This window comes from Sarcophilus harrisii, chromosome 1, assembly GCF_902635505.1.
Source record: "Sarcophilus harrisii chromosome 1, mSarHar1.11, whole genome shotgun sequence".
Taxonomy (NCBI): domain Eukaryota; kingdom Metazoa; phylum Chordata; class Mammalia; order Dasyuromorphia; family Dasyuridae; genus Sarcophilus; species Sarcophilus harrisii.
This window is the reverse complement of record NC_045426.1, coordinates 549,877,410-549,900,476: the sequence shown is the minus strand read 5'-3', so window position 1 is coordinate 549,900,476 and position 23,067 is coordinate 549,877,410.

Genomic DNA, 23,067 nt, shown 5'->3' with positions numbered 1-23,067 from the left:
CCCAAGAGCACATTCATGGTTTACTGTCACGTACTATTTTATTTCTTTTGTGTGAATTAATTGGTATAGAATCATGACTCAGTCCTTATTGAAATATGGTATTGTGAACCTGACAGATTTAGAAAATACTGTAACTCCTACCCTACCCAAAGCTGTCTTTCTAGTCTAATTTTCTATTATCTCTTCCATCACTTGCTGTCCGTGCTCTGGGTCTCTTTTCCCGACTTAATTGAGTTGCATGACTAGATGTGAATAATTGTCTCTGCGAATTCCAGAGAAAAAAGTTAGGATGAGAAAAAAATGTGCTTGGTCCTGTTATTCTGCTAGAGACAAATAAGTTCAAATGCAAAGAAATTGCCTAGTTAGGGGAAATCAAATGGAGGTCCATTGAATTTAATTAAGTTCTATAAGTATTTATTAAATAAGTATATGGTGTACAGAAGTCTAGGGGCAAAATGGAGCACTGGGACTGAAGTCAGAAAAAAGCTGAATTCAAATCTTTCCCGAGATACATAATAGCTGTATGACTCTGAGCAAATCACTTAGCCCTGTTTGCTTCAGTTTCCTCATCTGTAAAATGAGATGAAAAAGGAAATGGCAAACCACTCTAATATCTTTGCCAAGAAAACCTCAAATGGAATCATGAAGAATTGGACACAGCTGGAAAAATGATTAAACTAGTCTACTACTACTAAACTAGTAAGAAATTGTGCTGGTTATGGGGCAACAAAATCAAAACAACAACTGAACACAATAAAATGCTTTTAATGTCTTTGAATTGTAAATCAGCATATATAATACTTTGATTATTCCATTTAAAGTGACTCTAATTTGATGCAATTGATATGTTTATGTCACTCATTTCCATTATCCTTATGTACCATTGCTTCTGTAGGCTACTGGCTATTGTTGTTCAGTTCTTTATTCAGGTCCAACTCTTTGTGATCCCATGGACCATAGCATAGTAAACCTCTCTATCTTCTATTATTTGTTGAAATCTGTCCAAGTTCATGTTCATTATTTCCATGATACGATCTATCCATTTCATCTTTTGACATCCCATTTTTCTTTTGCTTTCAATCTTTCCAATATCACAATCTTTTCCAATAAGTCCCATCTTCTCATTATGTGGCCAAAGTATTTCAGTTTTAACTTCAATATTTGACATTCCAGTGAATAGACTGAATTAATTTCTGTAAGCATTGACTGATTTCACTTCTTTATTATCAAAAGTTTTCTTGATAATTATACATTAAAATAGTTCAAAAAGCACTCAGTTTTCCTTAAAATTTAGCTCTGACAAACATAAATTATAACTGGAAAACCATATCTTTAACTTTACATCAAGGTAATATCTTTACTTTTTAGTATACTGTTCAGCTTTGCCGTAACTTTTCTTCCAAGTAGCAATTATCTCTTAAATTCATTCCTGGAGTTTCCATCTACAGTGATCTCTGAGCCTAACAATATAAAATCTGACAATATTTCCATTTCTTCTCCTTCTATTTGCCAGGAAGTGATGGGACCAATTGCCCAAATCTTAGTTTTTTGGATATTAAGTTTCAATTTAGCTTCTGTACTCCTTTCTTTTCATCTTTATCAAGAGGTTTCTTAACTGCTCTTCACTTTCTGCCATCAGAGTGGTATCATTTGTATATCTAAAATTATTGATATTTCTCCCAGAAATCTTAATTCTAGCTTTTGATTCAAACAGTCTGGAATTTCACATGATGTACTCTAAATATATATTAATTAAATAATGTGACAATATATAGCCTTATTTACAAATCTTAAATCATTTAGTTGTTCCATGTTGCTTCTTGGCCCACATGTAAGTCACTTAGGAGACAGGTGAGATGATCTGGTATTCCCATCTCTTTAAGTACTTGTATTATTAGTTCTTTCATTGGAGGTAGATAGCATTTTTCATAAAAAATCTTTTGGAATTCTCTTGGTTCATGTATTGTTGAGAATAGTTGATATTCACAGTTAATCATCATACAATATTGCTGTTATGGTATGCGTGGTTTTTATAACCCTTTGGACATAGTTCCATATTGATGTATAGTATCCTTATTTCTACTTGAGTTTCACATTACTGCCTTGGAGGTTATCTGCTGATTTCATTTAGCTAGCTTCCATAATGTAGTAAATCCCTAGCAGAGATAGGCTTAGACTTCAAAGCTTCCCAAATGATGAATTCCTATGTACAAAAAAAAATACTTTTCAAAAAAAAGTTTTATTTAGTCCTGAGCAACTGACTGGTTATCAGTCAAAGCAGCATAAAAGCCAGTTGGGTCATTATCAGTAATATAGTATATGTGTGTGTGTGTGTGTGTGTGTGTGTGAAATAACAGTTGAAGGCAGAGTGCCATAGTAGGTAATATGGGGAAGGGAATTCACAAAGAGGATGTTTTATATTGGAATGAACACTGGATTTTGAATGAGCATATTAGAGGTTCAAATCCTCATAACCTGATACTGAATAGCTTTTTGATGTTTTTAATGATATAAAAAAGAGATACAGTAATTCTGATACTATCTGTTTTGTATCTGCTTCTTGGAGAAAGTAATTTTTTAAATCTTAAACTACTGTAGAAATGTTGATTTTATTAAGGGAGTTTTAGTAGTGATAGAAAGAATACAGGATTTGGAATCAGAAGAAGTGATTTGAAAATCACTTTCTACTACTTACAGCCTCTATTATTTTGGGTCTATTGCTTCATTCCTATAAATCTCATTTGCTTTACCAATAGAATGAGAGGGTTGGATTAAATGATCTTTAAGGTCTCTTCCAGTTCTAAATCTTGTGATCTTATTAATTAATACCAGGTTTTGGGTCAACTGAGTTAAAATTCCAGCTCTGACATTTATTAGCTATAAAACTTTGGGAAATCAAAACCTCTGTGAAATTCAATTTGCCCATTGTTAAATATATTTACACTATTCACTTCGCAGTCAAGTAATAATAATAGGAGCTGTCATTTATAAAGAATCCACTCTGTGCTATGTTCTGTACTAAGTGTGTTTACAAACATTATCTCATTTGATATTCTCAACAACCCTAGAAGGCAGGTGCCATGATTATACCCATTTTATAGATGAGGAAGTTAAATCAGACAAAGGTTAAATGACTTAGAGTTATCCACCTAGTGTCTGAGAGTAGATTTCAACTTGTGTTTATCTTACACTGGGTATAAACTAGACTTTATACCCAGTACTACATATTCACTGAGGCCCCTAGCTCTGAAAGTGACTTATTCACATTAAAAACCCTGTAGAAATCCATCCTTCCTTCCTTCCTTCCTTCCTTCCTTCCTTCCTTCCGTCCTTTCTTCCTTCCTTCCTTCCTTCCTTCCTTCTTTCCTTCCTTCTTTCCTTCCTTCCTTCATTCCTTCCTTCTTTCCTTCCTTCCTTCCTTGCTTCCTTCTCTCCTTCCTTGCTTCCTTCCTCCCTCCCTCCCTTCCTTTCTTTCTCTCTTCCTTCCTTCATTCCTCTCTTCCTTCTTCCTTCTTTTCTTCTTCAAACTATCAATTTAAATACAACCAAGAAATAGACTTCAGTTTGTAAATATACCTATTTTTCCACATTGTAATGTTTTTCCCAAATTGCCCTTGAGTTCTCGTTTATATCTAATACAACTAATAACCATACACAGTAATTGCAGGAACTTTCTAAGGGAGAAACTTTATGTCTTGTATTTTAGTGACAGTATTTGCACACTGTACAATGATTTTGGGGCCCTGAATTACAATTTCCTGTTAAACAGGAGCTTCCACACAGACATAGCCTAACTTGCCACCATGATAGAAACAATCCTTTGCATATTGCTTCATTTCTGCTTTTTTGTTGCCATACACTTATGTTCCCAGATGCCTTTGCTTTCATTCAATTTGCAGTTCATCTTTAGTCCCTTTTAAATTTTTTGTAGGATTCTCTGCAAGGGCCCAGGATCATGAACATCTGATGGTTTCCTCTCCCTGTCAGCAGTTTGTTGAAAATGACTTGTCAGGAAAAATGTAGGCCATCTGTCAATGTTGCTGTTTGGTGGAGGTGATAGCTTGTGCCCCGGAGATTAGGACATTATGTCATCTGTACATAAATTATGTACTCTCCTTTTATTTCAGTTTAGGAGTAAAGGAAAATGTCTTAGGTTTCCTAATACATTCCAGATAATCTCTCTTTCTCTAAAATTTTTTCTGCCTCCAGCAAGGAATTAGTATGCTCCCTGAGCCCAGTGATAGGTGCTTGTTTATTTTGGTTGTGATTCTGTTTTGATAAATATTACTGTCCTGTAATTCAGATCATTGCTTCTAGCACTTTGTATCTCACAAGCATTTATCCTCCTCCACAGTCTTCTTACTTGTTTTGAAGTCTGCATTTAATGTTCCATGCTCTATATGAAACTCAGTCCGGATAGACCTTCAAGGCCCCATTCTTTCAGGTTTTACAAATCTGTGATGATTTGGCTGAGATAAAAGTTGTGCCTTCCTACCATCTATGGGAGCAATATTCACTAAGCAAACCAACTTTTAAAAATCATATATCACAGATTTAAAGGTGAAAGAATCTTAGAGTTTACCTAGTGCAACTAATGCATTGTTGGTAGAATTATGGAATGATCAATTTAGAATTATGCCCAAAGGGCTGTAAAACTGTGCATGCTCTTTGATTCAGCAGTTCACTACTGGGTCTGTATCCCAAAGAAATCACAAAAGAAGAAAAAGGCTCCACCTGTACAAAAATGTTTCTAGTGGCTCTTTTTGTGGTGGCAAAGAATTAGAAAGTTAGTAGATGACCATCAGTTGGGGAATATCTGAATAAGTTATTATATATAAAAGTAATGAAATATTATTGTTCTTTTAAAAAAAGATGAACAGACTGATTTTTTAAAAAGGCCTAGAACATTGTACAAAACAACAGTAAGTTTGTGTGTTGATCAACTATGGCAGACTTGATTCTTCTCAAGTGGTTCAATGATCCAAGGCAATCCCAATAAACTTTGGATGGAAAACATCAACTATAGACACCGAATGTCAATCAACACATGCTATGTTTACTTTTTTTCTTTTTTTTTTCCTCGTGGTTTTTCCCTTTTGTTCTAATTTTTTTTCTTTCAACATGATTCATAAGGAAATATGTTAGAAATGTTTTTCACATGTAACTGAGGAGAAAAGTTTTATAAAAAAGAATTTACCTAGTCCAAATATTTCCTAGAAACTAAGACAGACAGAAGTTAAGTGGCTTGTCCTTTCACAGATATGGGAATTTAAGAAGATGAAGCTGTGAAGAGCAATGGTGGGAGGGCCAGCCATGGAGTTAGGAAAACTTAGTTTAAATCTTGACTTCAACTTATGCTAGTGGTATCTCCTTAGAAGGAAGGAAACAAGTATTTATCAAGCATCTACTATGTGCAATGGACTGTGTGAAACATAATACAAACATTATCTTAATTGATCCTCACAGCAATCCTGGGGTAGAGGTGCTATTATTACCCATTTTACAATTCAGGAAAATTATATAGAGATTGTTACTTGTCTAGGATGACACAGTTAGTAAATGTATGAGGTCAAATTTGAACTCAGGTTTTTCTAACTCCAGGCCCAATGTTCTAACTGCTGCCTCTTTGTCTCTGGAAAAGTCATTTAGGCTGTTGTCCCCCTAGGCAACTTCCTTAAGAAGCAGCAAGTTATAATGAATAGAGTGTTGGACTCAACATTTGGAACATCTGAATTTGTATTTTTCTTAATACTCTTCCTAGCTTTGTGAATTTAGATTTTAGAGGTCCTTAGACCCTTGTTTTTATCATCTATAAAATAAGGGGTTGAATTTGATGGCCTCTGAGGTCTCTGCCAGATTTAAATCTATGACCCTATGAGATGCTCATTTTAAACAGATAATGGTAGGCTGCAGAGTAAGACTGAAGCACTCTGACTTAGAAATCCAACAAGAGTTCTACCATATCACTAGTGCTCTAATGAATCTGTGATCTCACCAGTGTGTATTTTCTTACCAATGATGCAAGTTGAAACACACGTGATTTCTTATCATTTCTGATTTTTGTCCCCGTTCTCTTAGAAATTGATTACAATGATATGTCTGCATGCTGGAAACCCACTTAACTTTCTTTTGATATTGCAAGGATAGCCTTGGAACACATTGACTTTTCATAGATTCTATCTTACTTTGCCCATATGACAATATTGTCCTCTCTTAGCTGGCTACTTGGGGAAGAATTCTTATAAGTATCTAAATAAAATTTCAAGAAAAAAACCTATTTTTTTAGAATATTGACCTGATTTCTAGCCCTAGGTCTGGTGAAAAAACTGTTTGTGGGACTTTAGACACATGGTTTCTAATGCATAAAATGAGTGTGCTGGAGACGTGATGAATTAGATGTCTGTAGCAGTTTTTCGAGCTTTTCTGAAGGAGTCATGCATTCATTAAAGCAGGCCTGAGAGTACCTCTGCTTGGAAACAACTTTTAAGCAGCTTTGGTCTGAGTTCTTTGTTAAGTGTGAAAAGCATGCAAATATAGTTATTTCCTTAAGCTTCTTGAATATTTTATCCTTTAAAAATCATCCTGATTTTCCAATTGATAAATGGTCAAAGGATATGAACATTCAGTTTTCAGATGAAGAAATTAAAACTATTCCTAGTCATATGAAAAGGCATTCCAAACAACTATTGATCAGAGAAATGCAAATTAAGACAATTCTGAGGTACCACTACATATATCTCAGATTGTTTGAGATGACAGGAAAAGACAATGATGAATGTTGGAGAAGATGTGGGAAAACTGGGACACCGATACATTGTTGGTGGACCTGTGAATGGATTCAGTCATTCTTAAGAGCAATTTGGAACTATGCCCAAAGGGTTATCAAATTGTGTATACCCTTTGATCCAGCAGTGTTTCTACTGGACTTATATCCCAAAGAGATCATAAAGGAGGGAAAGGGATCCACATGTGCAAAAAATGTTTTTGACAGCCCTTTTTGTAGTAGCAAGAAACTGGAAACTGAGTGGATGCCAAAATTTGGAGAATGGCTAAATAAGTTATGGTATATGAATGCTATGGGATATTATTGTTCTATAAGAAACAATCAGCAGGTTGATTTCAGAAAGGTCTGGAGAGACTTACATCAACTGATGCTAAATGAAGTGAGTAGAACCAGGAGATCATTGTATACCACATTCATTTTTTTAAAAATAGATTTCTTCTCCACATCTTATAAACCCTGTAGAAAGATTATTCAAATACTCAAATGGATATGTAATCTCATTGATTCAAAAGTTCCCTCCAGTGATTCAGATTTTATCATATTTTATTCTATGTTTCTCTTTTCTGTGTCCTCCTCAAAGTTCACCAGAGGTAGTCTACCCCAAATTCTGGAAGCCTTCTTTGCTTTCTTTATGATAATTGTAAGTATACCCTTGGAACACTCTGGCAGTCTACATAATATGCCTTATCTTTATTATATCTTCTCTACCACAGAATTCTTTGATAATCTTTTTCTTGTGTTCTAAGTAGTTTGTTATTCATGTTGTATTCTGCTTACATATGCCTTTCCATTTTTTCTGAATTGGTATTCATCTTTTTATTCAGAAGCAGTGATACTAGAAATCTGATTGTCATACATATTAGTATAATGATACATCAAAAAGATGACTTACCATTATAGGACGCTTGGGAGCATAAAGGTGTTTTGCAATTTTCCCAAAGCAATGTATCTCACTCTTATTATTTAAATTCTAGGCCCAGCTCATGTTTCATCTATATCATTTGTTCCAAATATACTTCCATTCATATATATGTTAAAATTTCCATATACACGATAGATATTGTTCATCCATTTGGTCTTTCCTTTGTCGATAGATAGACGAAATTCATTTAAGTATAGCTTCTTCCATTGAACATTTAAAAAGAAAAAAATAGTTTTGTAAAACCAACTGATATAATAGCCATATCTGACAATATATGTAATATTCCATAGCTATGGCTTCCCATCTTTTCAGTGAAAGGAGGAAAACACATTTACTCAACCCCTCTCCTGGGTCAAACTTCACCATTGTTAATTACACAGTATTTTGTTTTATTGTTCTTTCTTTTTATGTGTTGTAACCACTGTGTACTATTTTCCCTAATTCTGCTTCTTTAACTTTCTATCAGTTCATAGCTCTCTAAATTTTTTACATTCTTTTTTTTCCTTATGGCACACTAATAATCCATTACATTCATATTCTATAATTGGTTAGTCATTAGTTAATTCCTAGATAAGTATTTTAAACTTCTTTATTATAAGAAAAAGTATTGCTTTAATATTTTGGAATATAGGGGACCTTTTTGTCTATTCTTGTTTATCCTTGGTATTCTTGTTTATTCTTGGAAGCTATGTCTCAGAGGAGGATTTTTAGGTCAAATATTGTGGATATTTAGATATTTTAAAAACACAAATTCCAAATTGGAAATCCTGAATTTTTTAATAACTGCTCTTAATTAGGACCTACAGAATAGAAAGAATTAATGTGGCTTTCAGAGGTTCCTGAAATGGAAATACAGAATAATTTAGATCCTTGATGAATCTGGCTTCAAAAACATAAAAAAAGCACATTAAGCTATACTGGAAACCTGTCTGTTTAGATGGATCTATAAATTTCTTGCTACAACTAATTAAATTACAGGTGTTTATCTTTTCATTCTATGAAATGGAAGTCAAAGTATATCTTCTTGTTTTATCTTTATGACTCTCCTATCACCAGATTATTATTTTTTAATGGAAAGAGTATTGGACATGGAGTCAGGTGAATTGGGTTGAAATTCCAGCTTTGACACTAATTGACCTTGCTGAAATTATTTAACTTTCCCGACCCTCATTTTCAGCATCCGGGGGAAAAAAGATATCTATCTTACAAGGTTATTATGAGGGAAATACTTTGCAAATATTGAGTGAAATAAATGTTCTATTGTTACATTTAATTTAAACTTGCATTTTTCTCTTGTCTTTATGCCCTTGGGGCCCATATATTAAATAAAACTGTAGTAGGAAATTTAAATATACATATATATATATAATATCAGGTACAAATTTTCAGAGTAGGTAGCATGTCACTGATGTTTGATAGTTTGGTCAGGAATCAACTATTGGGTTCAAATTAAAGTGAAACAAACAAAGCTGATCTGTGTTAATAAATACAATGTCAATTTAATGGAAAGGCACAGTATCCTTTGAGAATTGTCATTGGCTATATGATCTGGGTAAAAGCCATGTAGATACCCCTAACAGAAGAAACAACTTATTTTATAATCATTGAATGCCAGACATGGAAGGGGATTGCCTGTTATCATAGCAGTAAATGCATTTATGAAAAAAAATTAAAATTTCCAACCTACGCCCTGTGTTTATTGGAAAAGTTCAAAAGACAGAGGAAATAAAATTTGACTACATTTGTTGGATAACAAATACCGGTCCACAATAGTTTAATGCATTTCTGCTAATGCTGTGAATATATCTGGAAATATGTCATGCATTTTCATTACCTAGATCAAAGCTATCTACTGTTAGTGAATGAAATTTTTAAAAAATGTTTGAATTTTAAGGAATAAAGGCCATAAAATAACTGACAGGATAATGAAATAAGAATGATCTGCTTTTTTGAGATCTTAGTAAAAAAAAAAATTCACGTGCATGGTAAAACAACTATATCAATTGAAATGGCATTTTCAAGTTGAGATTTTTTTTTTTTTATTGTTGTTTGGAAAATCAACTGGACAAAGGCAGATCTTGTAGTTCATAGGATCAAGGATGACATCTCACTCCAAGGCCCTTGGAAAGCAAGCAAGGAAACAAAAATTAGAAAGGGCTATTTTTGATTGCCTAGCCCAACATATAACACCAATATTTGTAGCCCTTCCTGTCCCACACCAGAATGACATATCTTTAATTCTAAAAACTAATTTCTCTGGAAGTTCTCTTTCAAAATTCAAATATTTCTAATGAAACAACATTGAATTCTTTCATAAGTCATTGATACTTTAGCAGATATCAATTTAGTGATGTTCTCTCTCAATAGTATAGATATGTATAAGGGGGAAAGAAACACACAGGACATATAAATTTCAAAGCAGAAGCACAGAGAAACCCATGGGCTAGGGAGGGAAAAGCTATGAGCTACCATCACGTATAACTGAGAAGTCTAGGGGCTGGAACAAGATCCTGGGTTCTCTGGAGAAGGTATGAAAAGACAGGGAAGGTTGCTAAAAGGGGAGAAAGAAAAGAATTTCAGATCTACTTATTTTACTTTCATATTTTAACTATGGCGGGATACTAAACTGAGATCAACATTGATTCAAGTCTGAACTAGGAAAAGGTCACACACTTTAACTCAGGTGATTGGTAGAATTTAGGTGATATACAAAAGATTTTCTGGAACCCCAAACCCTAGACATGAGTTGCAGATCAACATCTTATTTGCCTATGATGGTAGAGAAATACAAGGCCTGATGAATTGCCAATGTATGCACATAATTGACTATATCAATAACCAAATTAACAAAAACATATGATTATCTCAATAGATGCAGAAAAAGCATTTGATGAAATCCAATACCTATTCCTATTAAAAATACTAGACAGTATAGGGATAAATGGACTTTTCCTTAAAACAGTCAGTAGCATTTATTTAAACTATTAGCAAGTATCATATTAATGGGGATAAACTGCAACCATTCCCAATATGATCAGGGGTGCCCACTATCACCATTACTATTCAATATTGTATTAGGAATGCTAGCTTTGAGAATAAGAGAAGAAAAAGTGATTAAAGGAATTAGAGTAGGTAATGAGGAAACCAAATTATCACTCTTTGCAGATAATATGATGGTATACTTAGAGAATCATAGAGAATCAACTAAAAAACTATTGGAAATAATCCACAACTTTAGCAAAGTTGCAGGGTACAAAATAAATCCATATAAATCATCAGCCTTCTTATATATCACTAATAAAATCCAACAGCAAGAGATACAAAGAGAAATTCCATTTAAAATAACTGTTGATAGTATAAAATATTTGGGACTCTATCTTCCAAGGGAAAGTCAGGAACTATACAAGCAAAATGACATAACACTTTCCACACAAATAAAGTCAGATCTAAGCAACTGGAAAAATATCAAGTACTCTTGGATAAGTCAAGTAAATAGAATAAAGGTGACAATACTACCTAAATTAATTGATTTATTTAATGTTATAGCAATCAGACTCCCAAGAACATATTTTACTGTCCTAGAAAAAATAACAACAAAATTCATCTGGAAGAACAAAAGGTTAAGAATTTCAAAGGAATTAATGAAGAGAAATGCAAATAAAGATGGCCTAGCTGTACTAGATCTAAAACTATATTATAAAGCAGCAGTCATCAAAACCAGTTGGTATTGGCTAAGAAACAGAGAAGATAATCAGTGGAATAGGTTAGGTTCACAGAACAAAATAGTCAGTGACTATAGGAATCTAGTATTCAACAAACCCAAAGATCCCAGCTTTTGGGATAAGAATTCACTATTTGACAAAAACTTCTGGGGAAATTGAAAACTAATATGTCAGAAAGGAGGCATAGATCCACACCTAACACTGTACACCAAGATCAGGTTGTAATGGGTTCTTGATCTGGACATAAAGAATGATATTATAAACAAATTAGAAGAAGATAGGATAGTTTACCTCTCAGATTGTGGAGGAGAAAGGAATTTGTGACCAAAGAAGAACTAAAGGCCATTATTGATCACAAAATAGATAATTTTGATTATATTAAGTTAAAAAACTTTTGTACAAACAAAACTAATGCAGACAAAATTACAAGGGAAGCAATAAACTGGGAAAACATTTTTACATTCAAAGGATCTGATAAAGGCCTCATTTCTAAAATATATAGAGAATTAACTCAAATTTATAACAGTTCTAGCCATCCTCCAATTGACAAATAGTCAAAGAATATGAACAGACAATTTTCATTTGAAGAAACTGAAACTATTTGTAGCCACATGAAAAGGTGTTCCAAGTCATTATTGATCAGAGAGTTATACACTAAGACAACTCTGAGATACCATTACATACCTGTCAGATTGGCTAAGATGACAGGAAATGATAATGACCAAAGTTGGAGGGGACGTGGGAAAACTGGGACACTGGTACATTGTTGGTGGACCTGTGAACACATCCAGCCATTATGGAGAGCAGTTTGGAACTATGCTCAAAAAGTTATCAAAGTATGCATACCCTTTGATCCAGCAGCATTTCTACTGGGATTATATCCCAAAGAGATCTTCAGGAGGAAAAGGGACCCAAATATGCAAAAATGATTGTGGCAGCTCTCTTAGTAGTGGCAAGAAACAGGAAACTGAGTGGATGCTCATTAATTGGAGAATGGCTGAATAAATTATGGTATATGAATGCTATGGAATATTATTGTTCTGTAAGAAACAATAAGCAGGATGATTTCAGAGAGGTTTGGAGAGACGTACATGAATTGATACTAAGTTAAATGAGCAGAACCAGCAGATCATTATACATGGCAACAACAAGGTTATATGGCAATCAATTCTGATGGACGTGGCTCTCTTCAACAATGATATGATTCAAACTAGTTCTACTTGTGCAGTGATGAAGAGAACCATCTATATCTAGAGAGAGAACCATTGGAACAGAGTGTGGAACACAACATAGCATTCTCACTCTCTCTGTTGTTATTTGCTTGCATTTTGTTTTCTTTCTCAGTTTTTCTTTTTCTTCCTTCTTGATCTGATTTTTCTTGTGCAGCAAGATAATTATATAAATATTTATACATATATTAGATTTAACATGTATCTTAACATATTACAGTTATTGGACTACCTGCCAGCTAGGGAAGGAGGGGAAAATTTCGAACAAAAGATTTTGCAAGGGTCAATGTTGGAAAAATTACCCATGCATATATTTTGTAAATAAAAAGCTTTAAAGAATTTTTTAAAAAGTCCTTGTTGATTTAAAAGTCAGTAAATTTGAAAACTGAATCAACAAATGATGGTAACAAGGTGAGGGAATTAAGGGTCCCCCATACCCTGAATTGTGCAGATTCCTTATGAATCAGATCTTCTATTTGATCACTTTGATCCAATCACCTGAAACAGGTAGATCACTTCTCACCCCCAGGTTCTTAACTGACTACTGTGAGCTTTTGGGGTCAGCTCTCCATTTCTAACCATGCTAATACTCAGCCTAGAACATGACTTGTTCCAGTTTTGATCTTGAATTTGAATTATTTCCTTTGAATTTGAAGGAATGTGATTACTAAGCAATTACAGTCTCATGATCTTCTCATTTTTCCAGGTGACCATTCCAAACTTTGTGACTTATGGGGATAGTTTTGAGTTAGGTTTCATTCTTTTTTTTCTTCATTCTTATTTCATTATTCTTTACCTTTCAGTCAAAAGATGAGTGACTTAACTCTGGGTGGTTGTGTGTTATACTTTTATCACAGAACTTCAGAAGTTGTTAATTATCCCAAATAAACAGTGTGATTTCTATATTTCAAATCCATGGTTTTGAAAGTTCCACAAAGAGTACTTGGGCATAAAGCCTGTGTGTCTTGGCCAATTATTATAACAGACACTGAGGAGTTATGAGAAACCTCTTTCCATTAATCTCCCAGTTAATCTCTAAAAGCAACTTGCCATTAACTTGATGTCCAGGAGAATGTTATCAAAGGAAAATTCCTGTTTTATTCTTTTAATTTTAGCTTCTACTCAGAATGACCAAGAAATTCCATAATTGGTTAAAAACTAAGAAAAACAAAGGACTTTCCACTAAAAGTGTAATGTTGATGTGGAAGATCTTGTAAGGAAAATGTCTTCTTTTTGTTTAGAATTTCTTGCTGTACTAGTTAGTTACACCTCACCCTGAATTCCAATTGTACTGAAATTTGTTCTTTATTTTGAACTGGATCATAGATTATTAATTCACAGAATTTTTAGAGGGAAGGGATTTTTCAAGATGAGGGAAATAAAGCCCAAAGTGACATGCTTAATGTCATGTAGACAAGTGACAGAGTACAAATTTGAACTGAAGACTTTGGACTTAGCCCTGGAATACTGAACCCTTTTACATAAGCTTACTCCTTATCTTGCCCCCAAATTCCCAAGCAGTCCTTCATGCTACTTCCTCTAAAGCAATTGATAGGAATCACTGGTCCTAGAGTCAGAGACTTGAATTCAAATCTAGTTTCAAAAATTTGCTAGATGTGTGATCCTGAGCAAGTCACTTAATATTTGCCTATCTGCTTTGAAGTAGCTTTTCTCCTTATTATTCAAAGTTTTATAAGATAGTAGCCATCTCTAAAACTTCGCTTAAAAACAGGAAAAAAAAACCTGATAAAATTCAAGCAGAGAATCATATTCACACATTGGTTTAAAATGGGGAGGGTCTGAGGCCTCTCCCAATTTAGAAGTTTATACCATGTTTCTCTCACTCCAAAGCAGTCAGGCAGGAAAAGCTACCAAGATACTTTACTGGATTTCTTTCAGATCCAAGCTTGATCCTCTCTTTCTTAACAAAAGATATCAAATATCTAGTACTCTAAGAATATCAATGAGCTCTCTGAATGTTGGCCAGTTTCAGACTTATGAAATTTATACAAAACACTTGTAGCTTGTCTCTCTCTCACACACACAAATCAATAAATTACAAAACATGTTGGATGAGGAGCAAAAAGGCTTTGTCAAAATTTCCCAGCGGTATGAAAAACAATTTATTATCAATTTAGTAATTATCAAGTAATTCATAACAAAGAACCAAAACATTTTCAAGGAGGGTTTTATTCTATCCTTTTATATTAATAGTAATACCAGCTAACATTTATATAACTAGTTAGACATTTTCTCTGCCTGTCCCCATACTGAGAATGCTCTTTTTCCTTTCTCTTCATCTCTGCTTCTTTCTTTCCCTGGTTTCCTTACGGTCCAGGAAGTCTTTCCCAATCTCTCTAAATATTGGTGCCTTCCCTTTCTTGATCATCTTCAATTTGTTCTATATAAAGCTTTTTTGACATATAGTTGTTTATGTGTTATTTTCTCCATTAGAATGTGGGAGCTGAAACTTTGGCCTTTCTTGTATTCTTATCACTTAGCATACTAATTGGTAGACAGTAATTACTTAATGACTATTTATTGATTGACTGGCAGTTATGGGAGGGATGAGGTAGTGATGACAGTGATAATATAAAAAGAAGAAAATAAAAAATTAATGAAAAATTTCTTTTAATGTAAAGAAGAAAGCAGAAAGAACTTTAGAAACAGATGAGTAGAAGCATGCTAGAACTATTGGGTTAAATTCCAGACATACTTTTTAAAATCAAGCTTTATAAGACTTATGGTTCCATACACAATGATCTTTCTGTTCTTTGTATGTGAAAATAGTTGCTTATTGATGTTTGACAAGTTCATAATAATAATAAAAAAAATACCTTGGTCTCCTTTAGGGAATACATCTCTATCTGACAGAGTTATCAAGGAGAAAGCTGTGATAGAAACTATTAAAATTTTTTCTATTATCCTAAAATCAAAATTTAATTGGCAAAATATGTTCCCTCTTGGTTGTCTTTTATTTCTGAAAAAGGACCAAAATGACATCATTATGTTGGGGTCAGGTACAGTGTGTCTGACTGTGACTGATCAGTCCAACATGAGCTCAGAATGCTCTACCACATGTTGAGAAAAATTGTCCATATGAACTCCACTCCATTTGGAGTAGAAATGTATCTAAATTTATACATCTCACATGTCTTTTGAGCCACTGCAATTCTGTGTTGCTCATAGAACACAGTGCCTTCTTTGATGTGGGCACATCATGCTGTGTAGCCCTGTGCCAGTGTCTCTCATGTCTCACAATTGATTCCAATGTTTTTCAGAGAGACCTTGAGTTACCTATTAATACTGAGGGAATCACCGTTCTCCTATTCATCCAGTTTTGCAACCTGTGTCCAATTCCTCATTCTCACTAGCTCCACATATCTTTTTTTATTTTTTGTATTATAGCTTTTTATTTACAAGCTATATGCATGGGTAATTTTTCAGCATTGACAGTTGCAAAACCTTTTGTTCCAACTTTTCCCCTCCTTATCCCCACTCCCTTCCCCAGATGGCAGGTAGACCAATACATCTTAAATATGTTAAAGTATATGTTAAATACAATGTAAGTATACTTGTCCATACAGTTATTTTGCTGTACAAGAAGAATTGGACTTTGAAATAATGTACACTTAATCTGTGAAGGAAATAAAAAATGCAGGCAAACAAAAATGGAGGGATTGAGAATTCTATGTAGTGGTTCACACTCATTTCCCAGAGTTCTCTGTCTGGGTGTAGCTGGTTCTATTCATTATTGAACAAATGGAACTGATTTGATTCATCTCATTGCTGAAGAGGCCATGTCCATCAGAATTGATCATCATATAGTATTGTTGTTGGATGTATGTAATGATCTCCTGGTTCTGCTCATTTCACTCAGCATCAGTTCATGTAAGTCTCTCCAGGCCTTTTTGAAAGCATCCTGTTGGTCATTTCTTACAGAACAATAATATTCCATAACATTCATATACCACAATTTATTCAGCCATTCTCCCCACTCAGTTTCCAGTTTCTGGCCACTACAAAGAGGGCTGCCACAAACATTTTTGCACATACAGGTCCCTTTCCCTTCTATAAGATAGATCTCTTTGGAAAATAAGCCCAGTTTACTCCACATATCTAATTAGTTGCCAAATCTTGGATTCCTTTCTACATCTCTCACATAGTCCTCTTTTCTTTTCTCTTGCAGCTGCTAATCATAGTTCTCTCATGTTATTACAATAGCATTTTCATCTTGCTTCCTATTTTGTGTTTACCAACTCTAATATGAGCTCAGTATACTACACACACTTTTTCTTAATATTTTAAGATAATTTCTGACCTTGTTACTCCTCTACTTAAAAACAAACAAAACAAAACAGAAACAACTCCAATGACTCCTTATTACCTCAAGGATCAAATATAAAATCTTTTATTTGATGTTTAAACTCTTTACAACATGATACTATTCTGTCTCTCCAGTTTTGTAACTCATTATTCCCCTTTATGTCGTACCAAATTAAAATAGTTGTTATGAGCAATTTATACACCAAGTTCACTTCTGAATTTGGCAAATACATTTTCAGGAGTTGATGTCTTGATTGTTGATGAGTTTGACTTTAGCCAAATTTGCCATCTTGATGTTGCTTAGATATGATATTTCATCTCTTCTCTATTCCTTTGCATTGGCCATCTCCCGTGCCTGGATTGCTCCCTCTTCACCTCAGCCTCTTGGAATTTGTTATTTTTTTAAAGACTCAACTCAAGTATTTATTTCATCTCTTTAGAAGTTAATGCCTTGACCTCTATGTTATCTTTTCTCCCCTTTAAATGTTTTGTATATAGCCATTTATGTATGTGGAATTTAAATGCCTTGAAAGTAGAAACTATTTCATTTTTGTTTTTATATCTTCAATGCTAAATTGTAGAGTTTAGAACCAGTTGATGTATAATAAATGCTCAAATGATTGGCACATTTTAAGCAATTGACAGCTCCATGATATATATATATATATATATATATATATATATACATATATATGTATATGTATATATACATATATATGTATATATATATATATATTTAAAAATTCTACCACAAATGATAATAGATTTGAAAACTGTCCTAAAAAGATCCAAATGATAGAAACATAGGGTACAAAATTCCAGAGCAAATATATAAAGATTAATTTTTTGTCAAAAGGGGGAAGAGAATTGATAGTCATTTTTAGAACATATGATAAATTGATTAAAAACCTCAAAATTACTTTTGATGGAAGCAGACATCATTTTACCCAGCAATAGTTAAGTCTCCAACAGTTATTTGCCATTGGGTTTTATAAAATGTAACAAAGAATGGTTTACCCCTAGATGGAGCCTATGAAACAGCTAAGATCCAGAATTGAAATCGAAAAGATCTCCCTGAGTGACATCTACATGAAATCAGTCAACAATATATTGAACAAGAAGCATAGAATTATGCAGATTTGTTTATGGGAAAGGGGGATGTACTCAATATTAGGTCATCAGTGCTAGAAATTAAAAAAAGGATTATCCTTGAAGACCTGGGTTTAGTGATAAAGTCTGATTAAATAGGGAAGTAGTAGAAACTGTTCAATTCATCAACACGGGCTATAAAATTTAGTACCTATAAATTACCTAGCAAGATAGATCATAATCATTAAAGTTATACATCAGCATCTGCACCCAGAGAGAGGACAGTGGGAACTGAATGTGAACTACAACATAGTATTTTCACTCTTTTTGTTGTTGTTTGCTTGCATTTTGTTTTCTTTCTCATTTATTTTCCTTTTTGATCTGATTTTTCTTGTGCAGCATGATATTTGTGGAAATGTGTATAGAAGAATTGCACGTTTAACATATATCACTTGCTGTCTAGGGGAGAGGGTGAGAAGAGGGAAGGAAAAATTAGAATACAAGGTTTTATAAGGCTGAATGTTGAAAATTATGCATGTATATATTTTGAAAATAAAAAGCTTTAATAAAAAAGAAAAATATATACATCAGAAATTCACTGAATCTTTATGTAACAAATACAGACCTCAAAATATACTTAAAAACTCATTTGGTGAACTGTATTGAAACTGAAGTATTATCATAGTCCAAATCATTGTTCTCAATAAAAGATATAACACTGATTCATTAAAAATAAATTAAGATTAACCTTTTAAAAATGTGTATTAAATACTAATACTCTCTGAGCTATGTAGAACAAAGAACCTTAAAATATGGAGACTCAGCAGAAGGAATCACAATCATACAGGAACAGGGTGAAGCATATATCTTTGTTTTTTCCCCCCATTCTATTTCTATAGCTTCCATTCCTAGATTTTATCAAATTGTCACAGTGATGATGAAAGGTAATTATAATTTATATAATATTAAAATTAATTATTCTTTCAACATTTGATAGAATTCATTTGCAAGTCCAACTGAACTTTTCTTTGCCCATTTATTTATGAATTGTAGATTTATATTTTTGAGATTCAATTGTTTAAATTTTATATTAATGGCATCATTCTACAGTTTTATCTTCTTTATCTCTTCTTGATTTAGATTAAAGGAAAGTAATTTTTTCCTTTCAGAATGTAAGGATTTGATTATTCCTTCCTCCTTTGAAGTGACTCAGATTTCTATCCTTTTCTAAGTTGTTTTTTGCCTTCATTTTTATTTCTCTATTTTCTTTTGAGTATTTTACCTTGTCATCTTTTTTTTTCTTTTCCTTTCTTTCTTTCACTTCCCTTCCATTCTCTTTAATTTCCTTCCCTTTTCTTATTTTCTCTAGATTACACTTATCTATCTCATCCAAGCTAGAAATGGTCACTTACAAGCCTGATTCCACTACTGATCAGCACAAAAGCTTTGAGTTTCTGTTTCTGAGCTGATTTGCCCAGATGGTTGAGTAATTATCATTATACAAAATCAAATTACTTAGAATGTGATATTCTAAAAGTTAAAAGAGCTAAGAGTACAACCAAAATTAATCTACCTAAAAAAACTAAATATACTCATATAGTGAGAAAGTGAAAATTTAATGAAATGGTGAACTTTCAAGCATTTTAAATGGAAAAAAAAAACAGAGATGAATAGAAAATTTGACATTAAAACACAAAACTCAAAAGAAGCATGAAAAAGGTACACTTAAGTGAAAAATCAAAAGAAAGGTAATAAGGTTTGCATTTCCAAATGGGAAGATAATAAATGCAAACTGAGAATTTTATTAGCATTAGGACAGTTAGAAGGAGTTTATTTAAACAGAAGGTATGAATACACACACACACATACACACACACACACATACATATATATATAGATAATGTTGGAATTATCTCAAAAGCCTATTAAGATATATTCTAAGCTATTTACTCTCCTTGTCATTCTTTCCTCCCTAGCTAGTATTCACTTACTGTTTTATTTTGTATTTCTTATTTCATTTCTTTCAGATATTTTCAAAGTTCTTATTGCTACTACATTCATCTTTCTGAGATGCTTCTTGGACTGGTGGCCCTTTCCTTTTTAAAAATCCTTTTCTGGACATTTTTGGACTTTTATTAGTTGATAGAATTACTTCACTGTATTAAACATTTCTTCTGTTTACTCATATCTTTAGGTTCAATTTCTGGATTGTAACATTGTACTTACTCCGTTTCGTACTATGCTCTTGGATGGTGTTAGTCCTGGATGCACTGACTAATTCTAGGCTCCAACTTCTACAAGAACAAACATTTTGTTATAATCTCTTAGTGGTACAATTTAGGTTTAGATGTTCCCTTCTCTGTCTCCTTTGTGCATAGTCTAGAACACCATCTCATATTGTCAGAATTACAGACCCTGATCATACACTGTTATTTGTGCTGGTAGAGGATTTTTTACAAGTTCCCAGCTGCTTTTCTATTCTGTGATCTATGCGGCTTCCATGCTTTACCTTATGTTGGATCATCTCTTTTAAGAACTTGGGCAGAATTCTGGAAGTATTTTTGTATATTGGTTGGGGGGTTGGACAAGAGTGTTTGTAGCTATTTCTCTTTGGTTTTCTAAATCACTGATCAATGTGATTCACATTTTAGAGTATATATGGGGTAACTGAACTCCTCTACCTTTTTAACATGGCTCCATTTTCCTTATGCATCACAAATTCTTTTAGGACATGGTAACCCAACCCCTTAAGGGAGCTGGGTTCTTTGAGTTTTTCTCTTCAGTTTTCTTGGGTTTCAAATCTTTGTTATGTAGTTTGAATGTTTGGTAGTCAGCATGGTATACCTAAAAAAAAATTAAATTTAGAATAAAAATATTTTGGTTCTAATCTTACCTGGACAAACCTTTTTTACCTCTCTGGGACACGTTTTCCTCATCTGTAAAATGAGAGAATTAGATGTATTGGCTTCTAAGTTTACTTTCAGCTCCAAATGTAGAGCTATGAAATCAAGTTTCTAACTGCTTGGCAGCTGATTTTTTTTTTTTTTTTATTGCTTAGAATTAGATCCAGAACAATGATTCTACTTATGACTTCCTTCATCTTTTAAAGAATTAAATGACAATGATAATTAGCATTTCTATAGTTCTTATTATGAACCATAGTAATATGAACTCATTTAATCCTCACAAAAATCTGGGAGGTAGTGTTATCTCCATTTTAGAGATGAAGATACTGGGGCAAACAGACACTAAATGATATGCCTAGGGTCATATAGTTAGTAAGTGTTTGAGGTCAGATTTGAACTTAAGTTATTCTCTTCAGGCCCAGTACTCTATCAACCATACCATCTAAATGCCCATATAAACAAAGCAAGAACTTTCTTGCAAATTTTCCCATCTTCAAAAGCAATGAATAATTTGTCATTTGTAGATCAAAGGAACAAAACTGACAAAGGAAAAATCAGAAATAATGGAACTGATTTGTCAATAAATTCTGAAACATAAATTATTTTGAAAAGAATCTTCTATTTGATAGAAACTGCTGGGAAAATTGCAAAGCAATTCAGTTTAGATCTGTACCTTATTTTAGAACAACATTAAATTCTACAATAATTTTTAAAAATACAGGACCTTAATATAGAAGGTTATACCATAAAACGATTAGAAGAGAAATACATTCCCTGAAATACAAGGGACTATTCCAGCTTTACCAGCCAAAGGATAGAATCAATCATAAAAATAAAATCATTAATTTTCATTAGATAAAATTGAAAAGTTCCTACATAAACAAAATTAATGTACTTCTAATGTCTTCTTCTTTTGCTTTTTCAGAAGTGTTGGGAAGTAGGGAGGGAAAATATAAAATATGGTGGTCATTAGAATACTTCTATCAGCCACCAAACCATTACTGTACCAAGCCTTGGGATAGAAAACAATCCAGAACGGATAAATGAAAATACTGTGGGAATATTGACATGACTACAAGTTTTATTTCTAGACATGAAAATCCATAAGCATTATTATCATTAACCTTCTGGGTACTGACTACTGTGACTGATATGCTTTCTTTTCTTATATACTTTTTTTTTTATCCCCTACTTGCTACTCTCTGATATCTGGCTTTGTGATTGAATAGAGGTATTTCTCTCTTCCATTTCATTTTCCATTTAAAGTGCTCTAGTGTGATCTTGTGACAACTATAACTTCTTCCTAACCTTCATTAGATCATACAATTTTTGGGTAAGTTCTTGTTATTTTCATGTCTTTATTTAAGGCCAAGAAAATTAAATCCTATGAAGTCATCTTAATCATATTTTTTTACTCCATATAGTTTCTTTTCTAATTTGAAACTTTCAGTATGCTACAGTGATGAAAACAACATCTGTGTCCCTAACGTTGTCAGTTTCTTGTTTTGGACTTCAGAATCCCTTGAGATTATTTCTAGCTTCCTTTTGGAGGTATCACTTGATTCCACAAAATTCTCAATTATTGTTATCTAGATTTGAAAAGTTTGAGAGGTTTTTTGTCAGATAGTCCCTGATGTATTTTCCATGAAAATAGTTTCTCTCTCAATTGTTTATGTCTCTGAAGACATAACTATTTTAAAACTTCTTGTCAGATGTACCAACCACCATAACTTTCCAAACCAGGATATTGTACTTTACCAATTCTATGCTTTATCTTCTCTGTTAAAATGTGAACTCCCTGAAAGCAAGAACTACAGCTTTTAGCACTGTATTTGGTGCATAATAAGTATTTGATTCTTTTTTCATTCTTTCACTTATTATTTAATTCCTAGGGCTCCCTAGGTGATACCCCCTTTTTCTTTAATGAATTTAGTTCCCAGACTACAGTCATTCTGTTCAACCCAAAAAAATCATTGCCTTTTTTTTTTTTTTTTTTTTTTTTGCTGAGAGATTTCATATAGATATTGATGTTCCCTAAAATACCCAAAAACTCATTTCTTTTACTTATTCAGTTTTCATAATCGACTCC